The sequence below is a fragment of the Vanellus vanellus genome, assembly GCF_965231255.1.
Source record: "Vanellus vanellus genome assembly, chromosome: 2".
Lineage (NCBI taxonomy): Eukaryota > Metazoa > Chordata > Aves > Charadriiformes > Charadriidae > Vanellus > Vanellus vanellus.
In genome coordinates this window covers 28,667,741-28,686,728 of record NC_138906.1, presented here as the reverse complement: position 1 = coordinate 28,686,728, position 18,988 = coordinate 28,667,741, and positions in this window count along the sequence as shown.

The window sequence follows — 18,988 nt, the reverse complement described above, 5'->3', positions numbered from 1 at the left end:
ATTCTTGCTCCTGCACAGACGTTGGAGTCCACAAGTGTGGTGATGCGAGCGAGGATGGGGAGGCAGGGACCTCGAGCAGCCCTGTCCCTGCTGCTGAGGAAACTGCCCAGAAAATACTCATAATGTCATTTCAAAGTGATGGCCAGATTCCCAGAAATTTGTGTCTCTTCACAGACATTTGCCAGACAGGAGAACATGGCAGCATCCTTCTAATAAATTGTTCCTGCAAGTGATTTACCCGGCTCCTGTGTGCATGCGTGCGTGCGTTACCGGGCACTGCTATGAAGATCTCTTTTAGGGATATCTCAGGCTGCTCTCAAAGCCCTAAAATATGATGGTGAAAGAAATTCTGGAAACCAGGGTAAAACCAGAAAAGGATGCAAACACAATTAGAATGTATGGTGTGCCGTCTGCATCTTTAATAAATGTTTGTCTGCAATGAAATACAATTAACGTGTAAGATAATGCAGTTTACCTCATTTAGCTCTTCACTGGGTTTATAAACAAATTCTGCCAGTTAACTGTCCTTGTTAAGCAGATGCACTCACCATACATGAGCTAAAACACACCGCAGACCGCAAACTGGAACAGGTGCAGGGATTATAATGGGATGATGAATTTGTCAATTTACCAGCTCTACATGTTGACAACAATGAATGCATTTTATTTAAAACACTCAACGTTTAAAAGCACTTTCTTCTCAACCTAGGGAGTCCAAGGTGAGGGGAAATAACACAAAAATCTTCGTAATGCATGCTAACTTCTGATTTTAAATGCTGGTACAGAAGACATCCAAAAAATATTTCAGATAAATTCTGTGTACTAATTAAGAAGGCCAAATGTGCCATCCATTTTGAAATGGACGGATTACTGGAGGAAAACATAAGGAAAGCTTCTGATTCCTCTAAGGGAGCCCTTTGACCAAGGAAGCTATGGCAGAGGAAGCCACCTAGGGAGAGCTGCTGAGGGAGAAGGCGGTGCATAGTACGAGATTAACTCCACGGAGAACTGACTGCTTATGTTATTTTTTTCACATTATACTTGATCTCAATGCTGGTTTTATGTTTGTCCAAATTACCGTCAGGTCCGATTTCCACAGCATCCCGTGGCTGACTGATGCTCATAGGCACCTCTCCAATTCGGAGACACCAAGAAAGGTAATAGCTCTGAGCTAAGTACCAAGTTGCATCTTTTGGCACCTAAATACCTCGAAATCCGGGCTCTAGTGCCCAGGTCACCAACAAGGATCAATGCTTTATTCTCCGCCTTGCTCAGAAGCGTGCTGAAGACGGTCATCTTTCTCCAAGGATGCCTTCTTGAATCCCACACCTTTACTTTGTGATGTTAGTTTATACTGGAGCATATTAATTGCTATTAATTGTTTCATCAGCCTCTATGATTTCACTTAGTTCTCCAAGAACAGTTCGGTTTAGGTGAAGTTTCTTTGTCTTTGCTTTTCAGCTAGGGCTGGGTCCTCACCCAGCATAAATCAAAGTACTTCTTCCACTGTAGTCGAAGGAGTGAAGCCAATGTACGTTACTAGGGAACATTGTGCCTATAGTGTGAATAACAGCTGAAATGTTGCTATTCTCGGCAGCTTTTTCAAATAAATTATGCTAGGTTTAAGTGTAGGTAATGAAAGCCTGGAATCAGCCTTGGTGTAAATGGGTATAACTCCTTTGACAGCAGGAACATTGTATTTGGTTACCCCACAGCTGAATTTAGCCCAGTCAGTTCAGCTTGGCATTATCAGTGGGAAGATGTGGCTGTGAGTTCATGAAATGTCACAGTCTTTTAGCTATAAAGGTGACACTTTAAATTGTCTTAAAGAGTAAGTGTGCATTTAATTTACATTTAACAGGGTGGTTACTGTATATCATTTAAATATTAAATCAGTCTAAGGGTTAGTACGTGAACTAAGGTTTAAGAGTTACAGCAACTGGGGAGAATGGGCCAAATTCACCCCTAATAAAAGGCTGCTGGCTCAGTGGAGCTCCAAAAAGGAATGTTTTGGCCCTTTTTTGGTTTGGGGCTTTGTTGTTTTGGTTTTGTGGTGTTTTTTTTTCCTTTTTTTTTCAGTATTATTCAGAACATAGAAGAAGCTTGAGATAAACTAGATGCTTTCTTGCTTATGTTTTCATCTACCTAGTAAAATCTAAAGAAAGATTAGCATTCCGAGAGCCTGAATTTTCTACTGCTGACACAGCTGGTAGCCAAAAAAAAATGTGGCTGTATTTTTCAACCACGTTTCAACTTCTGATGCATCTTTTAAAACTGCGTATCTAGGTCTTAAAGGCATAGGATAAGTAGCCAGAGACACAGAGGGTTTGCGTTTTTTTGGGAGGGGAGCCAGATTTTTCATTTTGAGGTGAAATTTCAAAATATAAAAAAGTGATCATTCCAGAATAGAACAAAACCCAAAGCATTTCTCAGAAATGGCAATTTCAGAGTACAAGTTGATAGACGTGTTTGTTCCAGTATTTGTTTGGTTTTGTATCATTAAACCTATTTTGTTATGATATGCAATGAGAACTTTGTAATAAAAAGTCATCTTTCTGGGAAATTGAAGTGCTGTGTTCTAAGAGGGTAGAGAGTTTCCTTTTTCTCTCTTCTGTTTCAAAACAGATTCTCATCAGAGGTCAGAAATTTCTACAAAGTATTTTTGCCTTTGACAGCTTTAGGCAGGGAAACAGTCTGTGTGTAAGATTGCTGCTCGCTTTAGCAAGTGGAGCAGTATCAGGAGTACACATGTTAATTGCCCACATATGCACGGAGGATGGGTGTTTGAACGGGATTGTGCCTGCGGGTACTTTAACCCAGTGCTGGAATTTCTATCCCATGCAGAAATGCTCTTCAGCTTCCCTTTATCTTCCTCTTTGTGAGATTTCCGTATTGCTGGATATTAAGGAAAAAAATGGAGAGGGAGGGAAAACATCCTCTGCTCATTTTAAAGGTGAGTGTCACGGCTCTGTATCTGTATGTTTTCTTTTGGGGGAATTTAAGGCTGAGAATTACGGTTCCCGGCCAGAGCAGCAGTCAATCTAGCCCAACTGCATGATCGTAGCAATAAACGAGAAATTGATCTTTACACTTTTTTTAAGCATATACCAAAAATCTCGAGACCAAGAGTGTGACAGCAGAATCTTCCATCTGCAGGAGGCAAACAGAAACTTCTCAGTGCCTAAACACGGGCGAAACAACCTAATTTGAGACCAGCGGCTTCTTCTGTCTGTGGTTTTTCATTTATTTTTAACATAGTGAGAGAGAGAAAATCAGAGGACATCCTATGTGCTTTTCAAATCTGAGTTCTGCTTTGGCATCTGCATTTACAGCTGTATGTGACAAACAGCGTATATCAGAGAACAAGCTCAAACTCTTGGCACTGAAGTGAAAATTGTCATTAACTGAAAGTATGTTAGGGGCAGTTTTTACTGATGAAACTTTACGACTAGAAAGCGTTTGATTTGGGCTTCCTTTTTATACCTTTGGATTTACAGGAGGCAGTAATATTCCTGTGAGCCACCGGCACGAAGCTTGCCCACGTTTTAAGGCTTCGGGTTGAGGCAGACGTTGGAAGGGCAGGCTCCACGACAGCCACGGAGAAAACACACGCATTCACTTCACCAGCACCAAAGTTTAATTTGAGGTTTGGTTCAGACTGATCTCTAATACTACATCTTCTGTCGCAGCTTGACAAGTAAGGCTAGGGTTTTCCTACTTAGGCGACAAAGTAAAAGTACTTAATGCACGTAGCATTGGGAAATCATATATTTAACTGAAGATTTTTTTTTTTAAAGCTCCTTTGGCCTTGAATTATGGTAGAAAGTTGTGCCAAACAGTGCATTTGCATTCAAGGTGTGGCAAACAGTGCATTTACATTCAAGATGACATTTTTTGTATCCTCGGGAGATTTAAGATCCAAGGGTCATATTTGATTTGCCAACTGGGGAAAAAAAGCTGTTGTTATTGTAAGTTACTTTAAGTCGCCCCTGCTCTGCAGTGCCTGCCATGCTCATGCTTTTACTTGATGGTGTGTGTAAAGTATTTTAAAGTGGTTTACCTTGACTAGATTGACTGTTTTTACATAGGTATATGAATATACATAAAAATATGAAAAGATGTATGTACGAATACAAAAATAAATAAGATTTAAACTGTTTTCTCTTAACCAACCCTGAGAACCTGTGGGGTTGCCTGAGACTGAGAATCCCCGAGGGTTTGGCTGGGCATGGTAAATAGTTTTTCCTCAGCGTGCTCTGGAGATCATCCACCTTTGATGAACCCGTATGCTGTTTGGCAGCTCACCCTGGGCTGGGTGCTGGCTCTGCGAATGTCGCAGCGCTTCCCGAGCAGGAGTTGTTCACTGGGCAGCACCTCGCCGCTGCAAGGCAGATAACTGCTGCAGAAAGGCCTTGGCAGAAGGTTTAAGCGCCTCGTTTGCAGCGGCAGACGGAGGCAATGTCTGCATTGGAGTCCAGGGCTCTCCCATGTCATCCCTACCTTCAGACCTTAGACTTCCCAGTGCCAGGAAAGAGGACGATAACGTTGTAAACTTCTCCCTTAGCAGCTTATTTTGAATTTTTGAGCTTGTGTATCTTGGTAAGTAGCTGTCAAATTAAGCAAAATAGGAGTGGAGGAGGAAGCATTAGATGTCAGAGCCCAGCTTAGTCTGCTTCCATTTAGTCTAGTTCATGCACTGACATTTTCAAACAATGGATTCAATTTTTTTATACTAGAAATGAAAAAGCATATTTTCCTCTTTCAGCCTGTGACCTCGTCTTTTGCTGATGACTTCAGTCATTGTTTGTAATAGTCAAACCCCTGGGGCAGAGAACAGAGTGATTCATTTGTACTTGGGGCACTTGGATTTATAGACCACTAAACAGACTGAAATTATTCTTACTCGAAGCTTGCATGAGACAGTCTTCAAAACTAGAAATCTTGCCAAACCGAAGCCCTAGATCCAGATTCAGATTTCAGTGGGCAGTGCAACCTGTTTCCATAGCCGGCCGAGATGTATACCAAACTTTTGGAAAGATCTCTGTTTTGATTACTCAAATTTACGAGCATTCACTTTATGAAGGAACCCACCAGTATGTGAATACGAGTCAGCTTTACTGACAGTTAAGGTAAAGCAGGGTGTAAATCTCTGCCAACATATCTGCGCTAGACAGAACATAAATTATTACTCGGAAAATGGTGCTGGCTTAAGATGTTGCCGTGTCCCCTGCCAGCAGCTGCTGACCTCTGTAAGTTGCCACCTTCCCTGGCGGCAGCTTATCTGGGCACCTCCTTACCCACTTCGTGTGCCATCAGCAGTTTTGCGTATCTGGCTCCTGTGGCTATATGCCGGGCACTAGAGAAGCCTTAAATGAAGGGCAAAATTTGAGAAGTCACAGTGCAACCTCCCAGCAGTGGGGTGGGCTAAACAGGTCTACAGCACCTTACGGGTGCCGGGAACACCATCTCATCTTTGAAGCGCCGTCTTCTGGGCGATGTCAACTAACTTGTTAATGAGAGAAAGCTATATATGCTTACACTTGGGCTTCTATACTCAGCTTCACCCAAATCTGAGCCAGCACTGGTTTTCATTTTGCAAACCAGGACCCGACAGGTGAGGATTTGCAAATCCAAATCTCCTTTGATTTTTGTCTGTAATAGAGACAGGTCAAATGCAGAACTCGTTGCTAACTCTGAGGAAAATTGTGAATTAAATCGGAATTGGCCTGACCTCCCTTCTGGATTCGACTTTGCAAAACCGAGCTCTGACAGACAAGCTCTTGTGAAACCCAAACAATCTCCAGTTCGGTCATCTCTGCTTTGCATATTTCAATAGCTCCTTGCCAGCTACAATGCTTATGATAATAAGAATAACAGAAACCAAAGTGAAACCACAAGTTAAGCTGCTTATTATATAATTTAATTAGGCTCCACTGCACTTTCTCTTCCAATTCCCAACTTACAAGGATTGAATTGTTAGGTACATTTTTCACATTGGGATTCTGAAGAGTTTATTTTGACCTGGCAAATGATTTTAAGTCTGAGGAAAAGCAGGTCGAGCGGTGGTGAAATAAAATAGGAAGTATGCAGTTTCTTCTCACCAAGCCTGGTATCTGCGTGACTCCAGCACACAAAGAGCTGGTGTGAATTTCAGGTCCTGCGCCTGCCTTAAATCAAGGCATTTGCAGAAATTAGTCGTGACATGGTTTACCCAGTGGTCTTTGCTAAAGGAGCATTTTTGGGGGGAACTTTCACATCAGATGCTCGTAACTTATTGGCTTCATGAGGTCACATGTGCCATTGAGTTAGGAAGGAAGGAAAAAACATGTTGTTATTAGCGAGCCCCTCACCTCCCTCTCCCTCCTCCCTCCCTTTACTCCTCTCGCATGTGCCGTTTCCTCCGCAATATCTGCCAAACCTGCACAGGCAGACAAAACGGTCCTTCTTTCTTGTGCAATGCAAGGCCCAGGGTTTCCTTTCTGCGTGCACGTATGTGGATTTATACCCCTTCGAGACGATTGACTGATTGTCCCATAACACACCATTTAACTTCTGTGTCGCCAGGACATTCGTTGTCTCCCCTTCGTTCTTCTTTCCCCCCGCTTTGGCTTTAAAGGCCACATTTTCCAAGAGGGAGACAATCATGAGAAATAATGTTTTTTTGAAAAGGGAGTGATTGTCACTGAAACCGATACGTCTGCGCGATAACAAAAACTGTCATTGCCTCGCATGGAACATGTGCCCCGGGGACTGGGAAGAACAAAGAGATCCTTAGAGAGGAGCAGCGAGCCATGTGCGTCCTCTCATCTCTGTGGCACCAGGCAGAGCCCACAAGCCATTTTTCTCATACGCCACTGGGACAGATAAATGAAGGAAGCATTTGAACGGTTTCCATTTAAGGAAGGAGTTAAATAGTTGAGTCATTCTTTTCAGCTGTATTATTCCTTCTGCAGTTTTAGAGGTACCCAGTCGCTAGAGGAAGGACCAGGGAGGAGCTGCCGCTTCCAACTGGTGGGGCTGATCCTGTAGGTACTCCATGTATCGACAGAAACATCAGCCAGGGAATCTGGGCTTTTCTCCCGTCCTCCTCCTAAGCATCAGTTCAGTTGTCTGGAGGGAAACCAGTCACCTCCTCATGTTTGCTTTTTTACCAGACTGAAGCAATAAAAAGTACTCTTGTTTTCCCGAAGCATTTCCTAGAGAACAGATGAGAGCAATAGACCGAGTTTCTGGATGGCAAAAGCCGAGCTTTCTGCTGTTGGTTTAATCAACTAATCTGCTGCTATCTGCCAGCTATTAGTTGTTGTTAATTCGCTTTATCGCATCAGCTGCACAATGTCGCCACTTACGTCCTTTGTGTCACTTCCCTCTATTATCACGAGATGCAAAATGAATAAGCTGCAAAACAGTAACCGCAATCACATCTGAAAATGAACCCTAAATAAAATTAAATAACGTTTGCTGTGCTGATCAATGATCGCTATTAAGGCTGCACAATAAAAAGAAACGCAGCTCAGCTCTAGTTGGAGAGAATAGGACTCTGTGGGCCACTCGGATGTCTGTAACTTTTCCCCCTGAGGGATCCTGTAGGCATTCACTCGAACAGCCATATTTTCCCTGTTTTAGATGATAGTAACAAACGGGGCTTTTATTACCCACAGGAGTGTGTGGCTGAGCTTACGGACCAAGGTGTGCAGGCTCTGTCTGAGGAGGCTTTGCATACCGAAGCGGGGATGCCGAGGGAGCAGGGACGCGGGGCTGGCTTGCTAGGCTGAGCTAGAGATACAGAATTAAGGTGAAGCTCAGGTAGGTCTCAGGTTCCCGCACCTCAGTGTGCGTACCGTGGTACTGAGGTACAGACACCATCAGTGGCTTGCCAGAGCGCCTGTTGCCGCTGCTGCTGTTGGTTGCTGTAACTGGTATTTTTTGCCACTTCTGAGGGCGCACCTGGCCCAGAAAAAGCTTGGAACTACTGAAGACAATGATTTTTATTTTTTTTGCATTTTTTTTATAGTGCTTCTTACAGCTGAGTCTTCTGAACTATAGGATATTTTATTGACAATGGGTCAGATCCTCAAAGTTTTTTAAGTATTTAAATATTATTTATGGACCATGACTTCAACTGGCTTCTACATTTCTGAGAAGGATTTGGAAGCCGAGTACCTTTGGGAATCCTGACTAAGTAAGTGTAATCAGGTGCGAAACAGTAATTCAATATAGACACATAGGGGAAGAGAATTCTTCACGCAAACCTGTTGCTTGTCTTATTTTCTCATATGGCAAAATCTCCAAGAGGATATTATGGTCCATTATAAGATTGTATATAAAATGAAACATAATCCTCCACTTCTTATTACTACATTCCAAGCCCCAAAGTTAAATTATGATCATATTCAGCAGCAGCGGTTGCTTATTGTTGTCAAAAGGCATAAAGCAGTAAGGAAAACATGTTTTGCTGAGAACGATATAAGAAACGATATCTAGGTAGGGGGTTAAACCGAGGGAGCTTAAACACGTGTGCTAGCAGAAAAGGACAGCGTGAAAGGTCTTTGTGCCTTCGCTTGCACAGAGAGCTGGAAGGTGTTCATCTAGGGCAGTCGTTCAGGCTCATAGAAAACATTCACAAAGGACATCCCACAATAAAATAAAATTAATAAAACCAAATAGAGTGTGTCCATCTAGCCCCGGCCCCACTGCTTCGGGCTGCAGCTGCAGAGGTTGTAGGGACTCCATAACTTCCAGTGGCACCAGCAGTGCTCACATGGCCGTACTGGGGCCATACTGGGGCTGCCCAGAGTCGCTAGACGGGAGCTCTCGACTCCCTCCGCAGTGCTGCTGAACAAAAGACCATTATTCCAAGAATTTCCATGTTATAGACAGAAAAACAACAACAACCACGCAAGCTGAACGGCCATCAAGAGCAATTACAACCACAGCGCACACACTATGCAATATTGATTTAATCTGTTTCTCTTTTAAAATTGCCTCAGACTGTGTTTGTTTACAAGCTGTTTTATCAGATTCAGGCAATGCTAATTGTAAAGCAGAGGCAGCAGAAGCCTGCTCTCCACCGGGGCTCCTGGGGCTCGGGGAAGCTCCCACCCTCTTCCCAAAAGCCCTGAGGTCTTGGTGGGGTGAGTACCTGGGAGGTGTGCCCGAGCCGGGATGCTTGCTGGGATGGGGAAAGCACTGAGGATGTTACGTGAATAGGAATCAGATATGTTTTGCTCTCTTTAAATCCAAGTGGACGAATCATATGAAGCATTAATGGCTGCTGGCGAAAAATTTTGCAACAGAATAAATATAACATTTGTTGCAGGGTGCAGATTTAAGAGCAAATCCAGCTTGCTGCACGCGAAAAAATATGATAAACCAGGCTTTGCTCTGTCTGGATACTTACAGAAAATGGTGAATTAACTCTGCTGTTAGATACGGCTGTGGCACCCACAGAGAGCAGGTTGTTAAGGCCTGAGGCACTGCTAAGGTCCCATCACCAAACCTCTGGGAGATGCCACCACTGCCCCACCATAGCGTGCCAGTCATGGGTGCGTGCTGGACGAAACAGCAGTCCTTGTCCTAAGGGGCTCGCAGCATCAGATTTCCAAAGCAGACATAAAGTCACACCAAAAAACCACATGAAGAAGAGCCCAAAGCCCTAGACTGCTGGAGGTGGTGTACTGAGGGAGGGCATGGTCCTGTTCCCACCCACCCCACTGAGCTGGTTCCCTGAGAATCCAAGGTGAGCCGGAGGAAGGTCAGGTGTGCCGAAACCAGACCGTAGCCTCCTACACACACTTATTTATAAATTTACACCTATTTGAAAAAAAAAAATCCCACCCCAAAGCCTCTGCCTGGTAGTCACTAATCACAAGCCAACTGATTTTCCTCTCAGACACACTTCTGCCCGTGTACTTCACCTTTAAAATCCAGCACTAGGTCTGGCACTACAAATTATCCCATACACTTTATCTTTAGTGTTATCTGCAGATACAGGCTATCACGGCCTGTCAAAACGCTTCGTGCTGAATTACTCACAGGAGAAGACGCCTGTACCAGCCTCGCTGCCTTACGGTTTCTGAATGACTCTGGGCACGTACAAGAAACATCCCTCTGAACATGCAGCTTGTGTATCTTGTAGAAATTACTTCTAAATCTTACATTTCCCTTGCAGCTCATCTATTATTTGTGGGGAAAGCAGAAAGTTTCTTTTTATTCCTGTCTGTCTTCCATTAAACTAAAGAACTCTATAAATCAATAATAACCTTTTAGAGATGAACCTCTTTGTAATTATGTCTCCAAAGCCAGGTAATTGTTTGCATATTTTTATAGAGAAATAAAGAAGGGAAACATGTGTTCGGTGTGATTGAACCGAGGAAAAAAAAAAAAAGAAAAAAGAATTGAAACTGGTTATCAGCATTCATTACATTCACACTTTTCATCAACATTTTATATTACTCGAAGCCAATTAATTTCTTTTGCACGAGACTCGAATCACTCAATCAGACAACAGTACACGCACCGGAGAGGGGAAAGTACAGTCTCTCAATTGGGATCTGATTTGGATTTTATTACAATATGGTCTTTATTAAGGATAATAATCTACAACCTCTGAGTTAAGGGAATGGTTGATTTCAGTCAAGTCAATCTCTGTGTATCTCTCTGATGCCTCGGTGACATTTCCCAACAGGAAGGGGCTAAGAGCCCAAACGGGAGTGAGCTCCGATTAAGAAACAACACAGACATCTTGAAGGCACTTGGTTTGCAGAACAAGATGACAGCAACCAGAGCGCCCCGGGGCACTTTTCCAGGATGCCTACTCCCTGTGTGCCAGCCATCTGGGTTCATTTAAAGCCTCTGCATGTGAGTGTGTGTGTGTGCGCGCGCGCGCGCGCACACGCGTGTGCGAGGGAAAGGTGGGGAGCGGCGGTCTCAGGTTGCAGGCTTCAGTGTGGGCTGCGCTGGGGGCTAAGCCCTCCCGCCTGGACCTTCTCAAACCCGGCAACATCATCTGCTGGTCCCTCCAGAGGAGCAATTTCAGCAGGACCAGCTGCAGGGGGGATGTTTAGCGTATTCTTTATTCAAAGTGAAAGACGTTAAGCAGGAAATTTCAGGAGCCCTCTTGTTCAGAGAAAGAGAAAGGAGGATTGGGGGGATAAAATGGAAACTGGAAAACATCCATGAAATTAGTCCCAAATCATTGCCTATCCCGAGCATTTCCTGACAAGCTGTCTGTCATATTTTTGCAGCAGGTTATGCAAAAGCCTCCTTTGCCGGTAGCATATCCACATGACTAATACGAAAACTCAGCTACCAGCGCTTCAGAAACTGTACTCACTGATGTGTTTTATTTGGAATTAATTTTAAAAAAAGAATGTAATATTTTTGAAGGGAGAACTCGCATAGGATATGGCTGGCAGACAGCTCCAAGCCGTACATTCCCTCTCCTTCTTACCACCAGAGCTAAGACGTTTTACAAGACAAGTGCATCAGTCTGAACAGACATGTTGCCCCTCTCCCCCACCTTTCAGGCAGTTGGGTCAGGGCAAAGAAGATTCAGCACGGCTTGGGGAGCCCCCCCAAGTGCTGCAGAACTGGGAGGGAAGCACCTGAACTCTGCAATCCCACAGGAATGGAAAATAGGCAGAAAATCGGTAACCCGATGTCAATTCTGAAGATATGAAGCCTGAAAAACACCTCAGGAAAAAACCCACGTAGATTCATGTCCTGCCAGACGGAGTGGTGTGACACCAGGGCTAAAGAAGGACCACGTGGATCCCATATACTGAACATGCAAGACTGAATATATATCAGAAAAATGGATCATTTTATTTTGTGTTGTGTTCTTATGCATTAAATTATAATGGAAATGTAATAAATTACACAATTTTGATAAAAACTTTTAAAATTTTATAAACCTCTAATTTCTTCTAGAGCTGTTAGACTGGTTTCATTAAATTTAGTGGATTTATTCAATAGTCTTCACCAACCACAGTCTAAGGAGCTAAGTTGAGAAACAACAATGCAGTACAGGCAGGAGGTAGAGCTGTGACAGTGGCATTAGCCACAGAGCAAGGGGCACAAAGGAGTGACCCACCTTCGCGCCAGAGCAGCTCAACTGGACCTTTTGTATCCCAATAGACAGCAGAAGGAAGAAACGCCTACAGAGAAAGGATGGTGCTGCAACTCTTCCCAGAAAGGGAGGGTGTTTCTTGGATAAATTTTTATTCTCTCTCTGATTACATCACTAGGTACCAGATTTTCCAGTTTCAGGTGAGATCCGCAGCAGATGGTGATGATTTCACTGGCCAGCGTACGCTTCTGGCTGGGTCACCGGCACACCTCCTTGACATGTTTTTAAGGACAGGCGAATAAGAAAATACATCCAATTCCTGCCACCCCTTACCAGTGCGGCTGATGGGGAGATCCATGGATCTCACTACATCTACAAAGGTGCAGAGAGACCTCTCCTCCCGTGGCTCAGGTCTCAGTAGCCATCTTCTAATGGAGCCTCAGCTCACCAAATTGCTCATTGCTCACAAGCAGCTGTATTATACTGGCTCCCAGCAGAGTATGATCAAAGAAAGCGGTAGCATATAAGTAAATGCCCTCCTGGGGCTTTACAGTAAGGTTATATTTGTGTATTCAGGTTTATACGTGTACATTTTCTATCTGAGCCAAAAGGAAAAATGAATGAGGGAGGATTTAGCCAGATGGGACTTTGCCATGCCTGCCTAGATGTGTCCAACTTTTTAAAGCAAGAAAGCAAAATAAGAATAAAATTGTGGAATTACCTACTGGTTTCATCTGTATCCTCTGATGCCACGTGGCAATAGACGCAGGGAAGGGTGACTTACCTCAACCTCGGCATAATCCAACACAGGAGAGCAGATTGGACTAATTCTGCTGACTATTCCTCAGGTTATCTTGTTATCTTTTCCATGAACAGGTATTGCTAATGTCTTGCAATTTTTTATACGATCAGTTTTGGAAGTCTTTAATGAAGCAAAAACCTGCTTTCTTGTGCAGTATAAAACACACGATAAGAAACAGTTCCTGCTCCCCCAAAAGTGTGTGGGGCAAATGGCTACACATTAGAAAAGGTAGTTGCAACAGAGGCACAAAGGAAGAACCAGAATCAATATACGGGTCCTTGCAGTCCCATTTCTGCGTCGTATCAGCTGGACCATATTGAATAGCCCACGAAAAAATAATTATGTTTGTAATGAAGTGGCATTAAGAGAAAAATTGCAAATTCATTCCCTGAGTAGCTCCTCTAAAGCTGGTGGAGTTGCCCTAGGGATGAATTCGGTCCGGTATATGTCAACTGGCTGCGAGACATAATTTGAACTTCTACCTTTGCCAAATGAGCAAATATACACACACCATTTATTGCCGGTTCTGTTGGTTTAAGAGGTGCTCTGTATTTCAAAGCTAACATTTGTACCACTTGTTGCTGTGGTTGTCTCTTATTAACACAGCAAATAGCTAATGAAAATCTATGGCCTTGGAAAAACCCAGCTCATAAGTTAGGACTTTAAATTAGTCTGCCTGTCATGTATGCGCAGCACGGTACCCCACTACTTTTTGTCTCGTTCAGTCAGCCCATTTATAAGGACACAAAATCACTGGGTACAAAGGTTGCAAGGAAATTTTTTTTTTTTCCAGGAGGAAACAAGGCTGGCTCAAACGCAAACAGCTCATGCTCTATTTAAAGTCAGGCAGCATTCATTTCTCGTGCCAGAGAACCCGATTCATCCAGGGCGTAACTCCACAAACACCAGTGACATTCCACCAGAGACTAATTTAGTCCAAAGTGCTTTAAAATCCTGTTTAATTTATACACGTTTCAGCTTGGCTTTAAAGCCATCGGTCCCCGCGCTTCACCCGCTGCCTTCTCCTACAGCACAGGGTGCCGCTGCGCCGAGTGCCCCCCTCGGCCCCGTGCAGCGGGGCACGTCCTTGCTGTCCCTTGGCAGAGCACAGAGGGAGGTGCCCGAAAGCTATCTCCAACCCATTCTCCTCCCTCAAATGTCCTCTTCTGCAGAAAAGGTGACGCTAGCCTGGCTATGCTAACAACCTGTCCTGTCCAGCAGGCAAGTCCGTCCCCAGTTTTGGGCAGGAATTTGCTGAGATTGCACCTCCTTCAAGGAAGCCAAGTTTGTTTTGAATAACAAGGTGATGGCTCTTAAATCTGTCCATTTAGCACAGTTTTTCATTGCCACACGTGCAAGGATGCATTAGTGTACAGCGAAAATAAACTGCGTCGAGTTCATCTTAGCAATAACTCCCTGGCCCGCATCAGAGACTAATTTAACCCGTAATGTTTAAACAACGTCAGAATCTTGGATTGTCTGAAGGGTCCTTTAGCTTCATTTAATCTTGAATATGACATGTCCATCTCTTAACGGGACATTTGACTTGTGAATGTCCACCCTGAAGTTGGCATTAACACGCGGTGTGAAAGCGTGTCCCGCTGATGAGGAGATTGCATCCAAGCAGTGATCAGCAGACTTTCCCTAATGGGAGCTATATGCAGGTCGCGGATTTGCAGAAGCTCCTCCCAGGATAATTAAAGCACGGAGCTGTTAGGATTTTTTAAACAAGGCTTCTGGCCCTTTACAAAACATGTGTGCTATATATCCTTAAACATGACATGTTTTCCTCAAGGAGTTCCTTGTCAAGAATCTTTGTATTTAATAGTGGGTGATGATGAGAGTATGCCCTAAATGAAACGTAATTGAAAATTAGATTATGTAACTTTACTTCCTCCGTAAGTAGACTTTCCTTTGACATATTGTAGTCAGGTTTTGCATTGAAGTCTTTAGTGTTAAGCAAACTGACAAATACAAGATTTGTTTGAGAAATGAAAAAAACCCGCTGAGATCTGATTTACATTTGCTGGTCTTCTGCAGCAGGAGGAAGCAGAGCTGTGTTCCAGTGGAATTTACTTGAAAGAATAAAATCCAGTGGGCGATGAATTATAAAAAATGTTAGAGTGAAAATCCTGATGTCACTCAAATAAATCAGACATCAAAACAAACAAGCTTTAATTTACTAATTACCCTATCGGTTGTCAAATAGAATTTTAGTCACTATTAGTACAGCTGCATATACTCCTTTGCAATAGCTCTTGAAGAAAACGGACAGAGTTTTTGTTTGATTATATACAGTTAAATTGAATGATTTTTTTACATGCAGGTTTGAGAACATGAGGCAGTATTTTGCTTGAAAGTTTTCATACCCTTTCGGCAGGCAAAACACAGAGTCTGATTAACTGATTCTCAGTGAGACCTCAATCAGAGTTTGGCTGGCAATTCCCATTCAAACAAAAAAATAAGCTTTAATTTACGATTTTGAATAACGCAACAGTGCTTATCCTTTAAATGTCCATACGCTGTCAAAACAATAATAGAGTTTGTTGCCTACAAAATACCAACTTCCAAAAATACTACAGAGAAAAAAATGGTCCACTACTCTTTTGCAGTGGACCCGATTCTTCATAAACTTGGTCTGTGATTCTGCGAGGGATATTATTTCTGGAAAAAACTGTGTGTATGGAGGTCCCTTTTTATTTTTATTTTTTTTTTAACCCGTAGGGACTTGCAATTTGCACAGCTGAGTGGTTATGGCAGCAAAAATTATTCTTTTCTCTTTGCAAAACTGATAGGAGTTATTAACAGTGAATAGTTTTACTCACCATGTTTATCATAAACGTGCAGCAGAAAAAATCTGGCCAAATTCTGTCAGGCTTACTGGCTTGCTGGGTTTAGTTGAAACAGCCTAGAATTTTCTTGTACAGCTTCTTTCTGGAAATGATGCTGAAACCTGCTCCAGCTTTCCCGTCTTTGCCAGGGGAATAGTACCTCTGTCCTCGAGTGCAGACCATGTATGAATGAAATGATGGGTAAACGTAATTACAGTATCAACGGGAGCTAAGCTTCTGCCAATACTGCTGTTCCCATCTCAATTTTCAGTTAAACCGAAACACTTCATAAAGTGTCTGGGGATGAGGTTTAGGCATCTGATATTCCGATTAGAAATATCCTTTTGCTGGGGGTGGTCCCCTCTGGCCATGTATTTAACATATATCCAGGTGGAAGGAGATGCAACTTTGGGTAGAATAATTGCTCCCGCTGCGCTGTGAAAGTTACGGTAATGCACTTAGGGGAATCGCAGCCGTAGCAGCTCAGCAGCGGTTGAACGGCCAAGGAGAGGGAAGAAATAAAACGGCTGTTGATCTTTGAGCCAAACAAATAAACAGCACTAAAACTACGCTGCTACAGCTTGCTGACTCAGGTCCTGCACCTGAGGACCTGTGATACACTGGTCAGGCCTACGCAAGAGGGAACCGGGTCCTGATCCGAACACAACTGCACCGTGCTACGTGCAAGGAAGAAGCAGCCCCGACAGAGAGGGTCACTGCCTTACTGCCCTGTCTCTGGGGCAGTTAAACGTGGGGCAAAAATTCTTTCTGATAAGGTAGATTTGCACATCTGCATCTCTGAACACTGCAAAAGATGAGTAGGGTAACCTTTATGTTCAGAGATGGTTTCTTATTGACATATTTGCATCTGCTTAGGTAGGTTTGTTGACCAGGGTTTCACTGTGATTTAGGACAGTCAACAAACCAGATTTTTCCTTGTGTGAGAACTAAAGACCACCTCTACCAAATATTCTTTAGGAAATCGGTAATTCCACCAGTCTATAACCTTTCCTACATTTCACTTGAGAAATCATCATTTTCTTTGTCTACCGCAGGTTCATTTCAGTTTCCTCAAAAGTTGCGCCTGAGGCTTGGAGACAAAGCAGGGTGCAAAGAGCAGCGGAAGGCAGCAGAGTGCAGCCGGCCACCGGGCAGCCACAGTTCCTCATTCCTGCCTGGGTCAATGCCAAGAGCATCCCTTTGAGACTCTCCATGCGCAAAACGCATTTCATGTTTGTGCAGCGGTAAATACGTGTGTGTGTGTGTGTGTGTGCGTGTGTGTGAATGGGACTGCAAGTGTTGTGAAGCATTAGCAGATTGGGGAGCTGGTACCTGTTGCTGAGGAGCTGGGGGCTCCCTGGGACCTCCTGGCACCAGTTTTGACCCTTCATGTCCCGATTGGCATAAATAAGACACCACTGTGACGGTTCAAATAACTCCAAACTCAGCAGGAGGCACAGTTCAGCAGGAAGAGCTGGGACAACCTCTCTCCTCAGGCTCCACACCAGGACTGCTTTTGCTTCAGCCTCCCCGCAGGGGGCAAGGGGCAGTGGTTGGGGACCTCCAGTCAACGTGCCCAGGGCTGTTCTGGCTGGCTGGCACGGGATGGCCTGTGTTCATGCTATTAAACTGCCTGTGCCCCCAAGACGATTTAAAAGGATGAATGATTGATTTCTTGTGCCTGGAAACATTCTTCAGTACTATTTAATTTATTAGTACGGACAGAGTCAATGTGAAGTGAGTAACAACCAGGGCCAGAAAAGGAGCTGCAGTCCAGCTGTGGAGGGGGAGCATCATCAGCCACCCATAGCCAGGAGGCAAGGATAGGGAGATCAGAAGTATTCCTCCAATTTACTACCAAATTGCTGTTTTTTTGGTGTTTGCTGTCCCCTGTCCCAGGATCCCAGGAAAATTTTGCTTTCTTCTCCTTTTGGACTCACTGGTTGCGAGTGGAGAAACATTGCCATCTGTGAGCACTCAGCCATGTCATCAGGTTTCTGGGTTCCTTTCATGGGATAGAGATTGATCCTATAATATTTAAGTAGATGCTTACAGCCACCCACCCACACCTCCAAGCACTAGATTATTGTTGCATAGATTTTGGAATAAATCCATGTGATAGCAGAGAGACATTTTCCATTTCAGTTACTAATTGAGTTGAAAAATGTGGAAAAACCACTTGTCCCCAGCCATATATTAATTATACAGCATGCAGTGCTGACTGATATATGTTTTAACCAACAGAAGGGAGAATTCATGATGATGGAGTGCAGTTTACCAACAAAATTCTGATGACAATGCCTAGTATACAGCTCCCTCCATCAGGAAATCATTTTTCAGCAGTCCTGGTGGAGTCCTCCAGCCTTTCCAGTGAAGCTAACACCTTAATTTTTCTTTTATTTGGGCTGGTCTGTTTCTCGGACTCTTCTTATCATGCACATATGCCATTTTCTAGTCTTATTCTTCCTTGTAGTACTCAGCTGGAAGCTCTTCCATCCAAGCCACCACTTACAGGCATGGTGGAAGAGGGCTACAAAGCAGCCAGGGTCAGAAAAAGCATAGGAAGCATTTGAAGAGCAACTGCAAAGAGGAAGAAATAATTCTGGCTGAGACTGGGGGGAAAGTTTCGCTATCTCTTTCCTTCCAGGATCTTCTTGTCTGATGTTTGCTCTGTTTCTTATCTTGTCCCCTGCACTGCTTTGTCCTTGCATCCCCAGGATCCCTTTTCTTCTGTCAGTGCCTGAATGCCCTGTCCCATTCTACACAGAATATTCTTTGCTTTTCTATTTCCCCTGTGCTTTCGAATCCTCATGTAGCCTTATAGCTTAGAGAAATGGATGTAAAAATCTTTTTCCATTACATGTGGCTCATTTTCTTTCTATGACTGCTGCATTTTCTACTTCTTATCTGTATTTGTATGTAAATATCATTTCAAATTCCCTTTATATAAAAGAGGGGCAGCTAGCACAAATGGCCAGCGGAGCTATTGAAAAGCCACCACAGGACATACATCTATATGAAAGAATACACTGCTTTTTGATACCGGTAGTTGCAAGGTCATTAATGGCAGGAATAGGAGACAAACAGTGTTAATAATAGGCTATAGTGGGGAACTGAAGGGGCTTCACGCTTCCCATGAAAGCTTTTAGGATTTTATTCAAATCCTTCCCTGACAGGAAAGGGATGAGAGGACTGGGAGATTTCCTCCACCCTTGTTATTTCTTTGGTACACCATAGCCAAAGCAGGATGCTGTAAGGATCAGTGTTTCCTAACCCAGCCAATGA